The sequence below is a fragment of the Bidens hawaiensis genome, unplaced genomic scaffold, assembly GCF_021521415.1.
Source record: "Bidens hawaiensis isolate Kalapana, Puna unplaced genomic scaffold, B.hawaiensis_p1.1 tig00038185_1, whole genome shotgun sequence".
In the NCBI taxonomy this organism is placed as follows: domain Eukaryota; kingdom Viridiplantae; phylum Streptophyta; class Magnoliopsida; order Asterales; family Asteraceae; genus Bidens; species Bidens hawaiensis.
The window spans coordinates 68,261-78,991 of record NW_027496705.1 but is presented as its reverse complement, the minus strand read 5'-3'; positions in this window follow the sequence as shown (position 1 = coordinate 78,991).

Sequence of the window (10,731 nt, the reverse complement as noted above, 5' to 3'; positions counted from 1 at the left end):
ACACAGTTTTGGCTTTTGCTGATGCTTAATCGACTGTAAACAACGCGTTGAGGTCAGTTACGGGTCAGCACACATAGGTCATAATTTTTTAATCTGTTTTGTAACTTTATTGTACCTTAACTGTTTTAGTAATGCAGATTCTGTTTTGAACTTCTCCAGATTCTGGTTTGAACTTTTAACAATGAAATTGATGTTTGTATTTCTATAGGCATAAGAATATAAGACATACAATTGTTTTGTATTGGGTAAATTTTTAAAAGAATAAAAAATAAGAAAATTGTGATTAGTGCCACTTTCTTATGCACGGGTGCACTCTATAGGTCTGATTCTTAACGTAAAGAAAGTGACACAAGTCACAATTTTCATATTTTTTATTCTTTTGAAAATTTCAAAGAGCTTCTATTCACTTTTAGGGATGTTTTTGTAAAAATAATGCCAATACAATTTCTTTAAAATAAAATTGACAAAAATTACAGTTATCGCATGTCATATATGTTGTATTCATTTTGGCATTAGGTGTTACATATGTAAAATGCTAAAGACGGGACTTTTGTTGATTTAACAAATAAATTATACTAAAGACGGGACTTTTGTTGATTTAACTGGCGCTTAATGTTTTTAATTATTTAGTTTTCTAATTTGCTATAAATTTCCAACAAAATATAATATTACAGATAACAGAAATAACTATATTTTTATAATGTTTCTCAAAAATATTAATAAACAAAACTAATAAATAAATTTTTTGTTGGAATTTTGTTCTAGATTTAACAAAAATTCTCCAATCAAAAACCGTATTGTTACTACTTTGTTGTAAACTGTATCAAAATCAACACTTTTTTTTTTTTGAAAATCCATTTAAAATTTGTTACAACCACGTGTTGTAGGAAATTTTTGTAACAAAAAATGAGATGTTTTCAAGTAGTAATTTGTCACAAGTAATAGAGGTTTGCATGGGTCTGATTGGTTTGATTTTGGGCTAAAATCAACCAAAAAACTAAAAATATTAGGTTTTAAGTTTTAAACATGTTTGGATTTGGTTTTTGGTGCGGGTTCATTCCAGGCTTGAAAACTTATGGACAAAAAAAAAGTGACTGGCCAAAAATAATCTATTTTTGGTGCGGGTTCATTCCAGGCTTAAGCCATTCCTACTTGTTGTTCATTCCAGGCTTAAAAAAATGACTGGCAAAAAATGACCGGCATGAATGTACTCAAAGCTTATACTTTTAGAGTAGTTGAGAAACTTTCAATCATCCATTTGACCCCACAAGGCCTGCAATCATAGACCAAGCATCCGAGTCGATCACAAGTTCGGCGCCGCTAAGAAGGAGAGAAACCGAATTGTTGTTACATTCGATCGAACGAGTTAGGTTCGATATTAGTTTGTTGTAATTTGCTTTCAATCTCTGATTAGATGGGTTGAACAAGAAAGGAAACAAAGTGACGTTATTTTGACTTTGGAGCTATTTTCCGTGGCTGTGATGTTGGGTATTTGTTGCCTAAGAGAAAGCGAACAAATATTATTCTACATGGGTGTTGTATATTATTATTGTTAAGTAATAAAAAAAGAAGAAAAGAAAAAAACATACATATATGTTTTCACTTTCGGATGAGCAGATTGTGTGTTGCTTTTGAGCCCACTTGCCCATGACAAACAAAAGAGTTTATTCTTTGGTTTTGGGCTTAACATGAGCAACAAATAAAAGAAACAAAAGGGTTTACGTAACCAACTTCACAAAAGGAAATAAACAGGCTCACAATTTTTTTTCTTGGGATTATTCTTTACTGCCATCAACAAAATAACGAAGACTAAGAGAAGTTTTGCTCCATAGTTTATTTTGGTGTTTTGTGAAGATAAGAGACATTTCAAAGATTGATTCATTCTTTTGTTGGTGATACATCTTACTCGTATTATTTTGTAGTTTGATTCCATATACTTGAAGATTGTTTGTTCCAAGTTTATGATATTTTGTATATGCCTCTAGTTTTACCTAGAGAAGACTTTGTATTGCTATTTTTGGTGATAGTGGATTTGAAGCGGCTCTAGTATTCCCGTGGTTTTTACTCTCTCCTTGAGAGGATTTCCACGCTAAAATTATTGTGTCCAATTTACTTTTAGAATACCCTATTTGTTTGCAGCTTCACAGGTTCATTCGGGTTGGGAAAAATTTTAGCCAAACGAAGATTAATTCCGCAATTTGTGTTTACCGTTCGTGGCTAGGTGGTCGTTTTCCAATAGAGTGGTATCAAAGCTTCGGCACTTATTCTTGGGTTAAGAGTTGTTTGAATGATGGCAGCTAATGCAGGTAGGATGGTGAATTTGAATGGTTCTAATTATCATGTTTGGAAAGGCAAGATGGAAGACTTTCTTTATGTGAAGGATTATTATTTGCCTGTGTTCAGTACCGATAGATCTGAAGATAAAACTGTTGAAGAGTGGAATATTTTGCATAGGAAGGTTTATGGGTATATTTGGCAATTGATTGACGATAATGTTTTGAACCATATTAGCGGGGAGAGTCATGCTCGTACTCTATGGACCAAGCTTGAAGATTTGTATGCTCGGAAGGCCGAGAACAATAAGTTGTACTTGATTAAACAGTTGTTAAACTTGAAATACTGTGATGGAACTCCTGTTATTAATCATTTGAATTTTTTTCAGGGTGTTATTAATCAGCCTGCAGGTATAGGTATTAAGTTTGAAGACGAGATACAAGGTTTATAGCTTCTTGGTACTTCGCCGGATTCTTGGGAGACTTTTAGGACATCATTGTCCAACTCCACAGCAAATGGTATATCACTATGGAATTGGCTAAATGTAGTATTATAAATGAAGAGATGAGAAGAAAGTCACAAGGTTCCTCTTCACATCCAGATGCCTTGGTTACCGAAAGTATGGGGAGAAGCCATAGTATAGGCCCGAGTAATAGACCAAAGCACCGCAGTAAGTCCATAGGTAAGTCTGATGATTTTGGGTGCTATCATTGTGGTAGAAAAATGCACACAATAAAATTCTGTAGACAATTGAAAAAGGAGAACAAGAAGTCCAATTACAACAATAAAAAGAACAACCACAAGAAAGAGGACAGTGATGAAGGTAATTCTGAAACTAACATTGCCACCGAAGAGTTTCATATTTGTTGTGATTATGATAGGGAAAACATTGTACGTGATGATTCGAGTTGGTTGTTAACGGTTGTGCTACTTGTCATGTGACATCACAAATGGATTTTTATTCATCTTATACTCCTAGTGATTTTGGGAATATCAAGATGGGTAATAATGGTCTATCAAAGATCATTGGTGTAGGGGATGTTTGCTTGAAGTTTGATATTGGGATGGATTTGGTTTTCCACAATGAAAAACATGTTTCAGATATTAAACTTAATTTGATCTCCACAGGCACACTAGATGATGATGGTTTCCACGGTACCTTTGGTGGTGGAATTTGGAAACTCACTCGTGGTTCGTTGATCGTGGCAAAAGGTAATAGAACTTCAAAGTTATACATGGCACATCCAAAGATCTCCAGAGACTCAGTTCATTCATTGACGAATTCTAATGTGACTAATCTATGGTATAAGAGACTGGCTCATATGAGTGAAAAACGGATGTCTATTTTTTTGAAGAAAGACGCCTTGTCCAGTGTGAAAGATGTTCATTTGAAGAAGTGTTCTCATTGTATGAATGGTAAGCAAAAGAGAGTTTCTTTTCATAGTCATCCTCCTCATAGAAAAGAAAGTATACTTGACTTGGTGCATTCAGACGCATGTGGTACTATAAAGACTAGAACACTTGGGGTTTACTTATATTTTGTCACATTTATAGACGATCATTTGAGGAAGGTATGGGTTTATACTTTAAAGTCTAAAGATCAAGTATTTGATGTGTTTAAGCAGTTTCATGCCCTAGTTGAGAGACAGGCTTGGAAGAAGCTCAAGTATATCCGTGCAGATAATGGAGGTGAATACATTGGTCCTTTCAATGCTTGTTGTAGAGAGAAAGGTATTCGACATTAAAGGCCACCTCATAAGACACCACGGTTGAATGGTTTAGTAGAACGAATAAACAAAACTTTAGTTGAAAGGTTTAAGTGTTTGCTCTCACAAGCAGGGTTTCCTAATTCCTTTTAGGGAGAAGCTTTAAATACATCGGTACATGTTATTAATCTTACTCCTTGTATTCCTTGCATAATGATGTTCCAGACAAGGTTTTGAGTGGCAAATATGTTTTGTATCGTCATTTGCGGGTCTTTGGATGCAAAACATTTGTGCATATTCCCAAATATGAAAGATCAAAGCTTGATGTGAAGTCCAGACAGTGTATATTCCTTGGTTATGGGAAAGATGAGTTTGGATACAGGTTATATGATCCGGTTTTACAGAAGCCTGTAAGAAGTCGTGATGTTGTGTTTGCGGAAGATGAGAGTTTGAAAGATACTAAGAAGACGAAGGTAGTTCCTCAATACAGTTGTCACACCCCAACCTATGGCGGAAATGTTGGGACGTGAGCTGATTTCTCACAGCTCTCAAGTTACTATTATGCAATATTTATAATAATATCATCTATTAATCAATTTCAATAATTTAACAAAGTTCGAATAGACAAATTTCAAAATTTCCATAAACAAAACGAATAAAATAAAGTCTAAATTTAAATCTTGTATCTTCTTCTCTAGCATGCAACCCTAAGTTTTCTTCAAAACAAGCTTGAGAATCACATCACACGATGACCTACATATGCGTTAAAAATGCAAATAGGTTTTGTCAACACTAGGTTGAGTGAGTATAACTCCAGATTTAAGACACTATAATAATAATATAAAAGAGCAAACAGTGTCAAGTGAGATAAGTAATTTAACCAATGAGCAAGTAAATAAGGTTGTCGGTAAGCTCGATGCTTGATGAAACTGAACGATGGCTAGCACGACGAGCGTATGATCTTACTAGACTGAGATTATGTTGGACCTCTCTGACATGTATTCAAGTAAAGCATATAAGCATATAACACGTTAGGTATAAACTATTAAACACACATGACTAACAATTGCAAGTTGAGTAATATATGGTATAAAAATAAATAGAACGCATATGTCCCCAAAACAATGAAAATAAGTTAAAAAGAGGGGAATGAGATACTCACCTTAGTAAATAAGCAAAGGTTGGAATATGATAAGGAAACAGATATTATGAGTCACATTTGCCGAGATGAGTCAACGGGAAAACCCTAAGTAATAATAATAACGGAGAATACTAGAGATTAATAAATGAACTATATAAAGTTTAAAGGATATTTGAGATGGGAGAACGTGAGTTTAAACAATTACTTTAACGTTTATTCTATAAAAGATTGCTACAATTTTAGTAGTAATAATAAAATAAATCCTTTTCTATTACAAGTATTATTTTAATTTAAAGTTGTGAAAATAAATACTAAATATTTATAAAAATATTCAACCAATACTTAAAACAATTAGATATATACATATTAATTATGTATTTTTAAAGAAAAAAACTCTTTTTAATTCTTTTATTTTAAAATCTTTTATTACTATTTTAATAACTATTATATACATGTATATATATATATAAATATTTAGGGCCTAGAAGTGTGACCAAGAGTTGGTACCGGTTTGTAAATATATCAGAGTTGTGGGTTATTTTTAGCGGAAGTTTTTAATTATAATAGAATGCTAATTTACATTGAAAATTTACTTGGGAATTTAATACCCAAGTATTCGTTTACAAAAAACTTGTTTATATTACAAGGTATTAGTTATCAAAAACTAAGCCATCTTGTAACACGAGCTTCTATCTCCATGATGACTCAAATCCTTGCTATTGCTTACTAATACTTAGTTACCTGCAATATGTGGGAAAAATACGTCAGCTATGTGCTGGTGAACACGCATGACTCTAAAAATATTCAAAAATATGTTATAATACAAATGTAGTTTTCTGTACATGCTCAGCAAAAAAATCCATTATTTTTGGGATTTTGTACAACTGCCGTACACACATAATTCAAGAGTTCTCTGGGAGCTGTTGCCCATTTGAGAACTGATTATGACTGATTTTTAGCATGCTGCTTTGTTCAGTTATGTTTGGATCCAGACACATGTGTAATCGGTCTGAGTTGCTTTTATTGTCTATTTTGTATTATAACATTTTAAAACCTTTGCATGAACTTTTGACTGACTCTTTTAAGATATACAACCCGTCTATCTTTTATAAGTATAAATCTGTCTTTGACTAAAAATGTTTAACGTGTTCACCTGTATCGTCGGTGTGCATTTGAAAACCTTCTTTATTGTGAATGATAAACATATACATAAATAGGTTCTTATAAATATTTGAATGATATTTCTTAATTAAGCTATTACTCTTGAGTTTAACCTTGATAAAGTTTTCAACTTTAGTTTTGAATAAAAACACTTTGTTTTATATGACATTTGATATAGCATTCTTTGGCTTAATAGGTTCTAACACGTTGGTGAGTTTCTCCAGGTAAGTAAGCAGGTCTCGCGGTTGATTGAGATTTATACGAATTACTTTTCCTTAGGCAAGAAACTCACTACTAATGATATCCCCCTTACAGTATACTACATGCCCGTCAAAAATATAACTTTGTTAACATTACTTCATCAAAAGAAGTAACGTTTATGAAAATTCTTTGTGAATGTTATAAAATACTTTCAAGGTTAAGGGCCATAGCCTCAATGAATGTCTAAGCTATAACTTAAATAACTTAAACATAATTCCTACCTTAATGAGCACTCTGAATACTAATAACAAGAAAAGAATGACGACTTTGACGGCTAGGATCTTGATATAAGCTCAATTAGATGATTGATGACTCGTTTGGGACTTCGTTACTTGCACATACTTCGAGAAATGGAACGTCTGTTCGTCGTAGTAATCGGGGACGCTTCCCTTGGCTAAGTGTGTGAAAAATGAAGGTGTTTTGGGATGAAATGGGTTCAATCCCGTAACTCCCCATTTATAGGCAATTTCAGTATCCCATCACGATACACGATAGAGTTTATTGCTAGCCATCGTGTATCGCGACGCCGCAATTCTGAATGAATGTCACGTGTTGCCACATGTCCTGTCACAACGTGCCACGTGGTGACACGTGGTTGGACACTTGTTCCTGGTTACTTAATGGGTTCATCGCGTATCGCGAAGCCACCATTTTATTGGTTTCAGTGAAGATCCATCACGTTACACGATGGCTCTTATGCTTGTCCCATCGCGTATCGCGATGGGTCCAAATTTACATAATTTTTATTTTAAGTCCCTAAACTTTAAGACTTGGCATTTTTGGCTTAATTCTATAAGGTAATTTACATGGTGTTACATATGGAACCCAAGAAAATCACTTTTAATTTATCCACAAACTCTATCGGCCGTAATGGAACCGCCCACTACATTTAAATACCGTCGTTAACAATCAAACTAATGCGACTTTTCCAACCATTGTTTCTTCCGTCGATTGCCACCGTTTCACACCCCGGGCATCGCCACCAAAAAGCAGCAGTCATGTTTCAAATCATGCATGTCAACATTTTCCAAATTATCTCGAGGCATGTGAATTGCCGTCAGAATCTAGTGAAGTATAGGGCAAAACGTTGAAGTGGAATAGGCCGGTTGGTTGTGACCGGAGTTACAGAAGATAGCCGGAAAGTGATATCATTCAATAACTCTCTTGGAATTCAACGTTAAAAGGGTTTTTTAAAGAAACAATTTATAATGATTATATCCACCGATATATGTAGTGTGATATATGTGTATTTTTACCATACCATGCAATTAATTTACTTGCAAACTGTTCATTTAGGCAATAGTTCCTTTTTACCCTAAACTTAACCTTATTTAAACTAAAAAATGATTTGTTTTGTAGTATATATGTATTATATGACATCACTTATAAGTATTCTTTTTTCAAATTAAGTTACATAATATATATATATATATATATATATATATATTTGTCTCAATTTTTGCATATAAGTTTTAATAATCTTTTTAAATATTTTTTTTTATCTTTTATTATCCAACTATAGGCCTTATTTTTCGTTTGCATAGATATATGCTTTTGTTTGTGGTTGTGTATTGAACTATTGTCTATTGTCTTTAAGAACTATATTTTTTCTTCATAAAAAATTAATCATTGTATGGGTATGCTTTTGTTTATGGTTGTGCATTATTTTATATAACACTTTGATGTCTGGACTTTTTTAAGATAATAATATTAATTTCTTGAAGTGACGCAATTATATTCAAATATAACTATTGTATGTAACACATGATATTATTGCTTACACCATTGAAGAGGTAGGTTCCAGCAGAGCCCGGTTGGACCCGCAAGACTCACCTTGAAAAGGGACGTCTGCGCAGCTGAACCCGCAAGACTCCTTAACGGACGTCTGCGCGGTTGAACCCGCAAGACTTAACTTAAAGGGACGTCTGCGCAGAGACCAACTGGATCCGCAGGACCCACCATGCTCAGAGACGTGACGTCCTTACGCGCAGTACGCAAGCTGTCCCCGCAGGAAACGCCTCCCAATGGTTTCCAAGTACTCCGCCTGTTCCCGCAGTTACGGATACCAGCCATCAGGGAAAGCTACCCGCGCAGCAAGGCTACACGCACAAGGCTTAACACTCATAATAATTCAGTAGTCACCTGAAGAAGGAATGAGCAAGCCGGGAACACTCCCGCACAAAGGCGGGAGGGGGAATACTCCCGCCCAAATGAGCCAGTCCGTACGATACTGGAAGATCTTTTGTACTGTACCTGACGAGGTATGGGCAAAAGATCTGACCAAAGATACGACAGCTCATTGACAACAGTATGGCGAGCAGCATGCTCTTGTACTGTATGTCACTATTAGCCGCTACCTACTCACCAACTCCTGTCACACCACGTGCATAGCCTGTAGTTGGTGGAAAAGGAATAGTAGACAGCAGGCCTGGTCACTGTCAGCCGCTGCCTACCCACAGTTGGTAGAACAGGAATACTATTCAGCCGGCTATACCCTCTTGGAAACCTACCTTCGGCTATAAATACCCCAAATGGTATGATCATCTCATCTTATCTTGTATCTTACATCATATACCTGATAACTGCTCTAGCAATCTCTTAATATACACTTATATTCAAGAGCAATCTAGTCTGATTCTCACGCCGGAGGGTGGTCACAAGGAGGTACCCCCCCCCCATTCTCAGTGACGAGCTCACGGTGTCTGTTTTGCAGGTTATCAGAAGAACCATCTTTGCCGGATCTAACCCCTCGTGGGAAACAACTATCTAACCCCCAGATTATCCGTAATCTGCCCGGAGTCGATTAGTGTTTCTTCATTGGCGCCATCCGTGCGGATAGGTCGTTCCCATTCGTGTCGACGCTGAGAAACTGTCTAAAGAAAACGCACTTCCGCTGGACACCAGAAGCGGAAGCAGCTTTTCAGGAAATTCGGTCACGCTTGATCGAACTCCCAACGCTCACAGCACCAGAAGCGGGAGAGGAATTAATCCTATACCTCTCCGCCACAGATAGAGCAACCGGGGCCGTCCTGTTAGTCGAGCGAAAAGGCATCCAGATGCCAATCTACTATGTTAGCCGTCTCCTAACAGACGTCGAAACTCGGTACTCTACCCTGGAAAAATTAGTCTTAGCACTTGTACAGGCTTCACGCAGGCTAAGACGATATTTCCAAGGTCACCCAATCACTATTCTCACCAACTTCAAACTTGCAAACGTTTTAGTCAAACCCGAACTGTCGGGACGCCTAGCCAAATGGGCAATAGAATTGGGAGAATACGCGATAAAATACAAGCCAAGGCCAGCCATAAAAGGCCAGGTCTTGGCCGACTTTATTGCCGAAGTCCCCGCATCGCGGGAGAAAGAGTGTCAGGACGAGGCTCAACCCTCTCCAGCACAAGACATCGATGATGTCTGGCGACTTTACACTGATGGAGCGGCCAGCAACGAGGGCTCAGGCGCAGGGTTAAAACTAACCAACCCAGCAGGCCAAGAATACACTTACGCTATTCGACTAGACTTTCCAAGTACGAATAACGAAGCTGAGTATGAAGCATTCTTGGCCGGGTTAAGGATTGCGCGTAAAATGGGAGTAAAGAACTTGGAAGCCCATGTGGATTCCATGTTAGTAGCCAATCAGATAAACGGGACGTACACGGCCGTGAACGACACAATGGCCCTGTACCTCGCTCAAGCAAAAACCCTCATGCGCGATTTTAACGATTGTAAAGTCGTACACGTCAAGCGTAGCGAAAACAAATCTGCGGATGCGTTAAGCAAGCTTGCGTCATTGGCTTTCACCCACCTGGGAAAGGACATCCGCATTGAACTCCTTGGAGCACCATCAGTCCCCCACAAGAAAGTCTGTGTCATCCAAACCGGCACAGAAACGTGGATGACACCAATAATAAATTACCTTGCGGCGGGTATACTACCAGAGTCAAAAACACAGGCAAGAAAACTACGCTGTAAAGCACTGAACTATCAACTCATCGATGACATCCTTTACAGACGTAACTTTCTTGGCCCCCTCCTCAGATGCGTTGACGACCAAGATGCCAACTACCTCCTAAGGGAAGTACACGAAGGCATCTGTGGGATACATGCAGGTCCACGCACAGTTGTAGCTAAGCTAAACAACGCGGGATACTTTTGGCCAGGGATGCATACGGATGCGCTGGCGTACATCA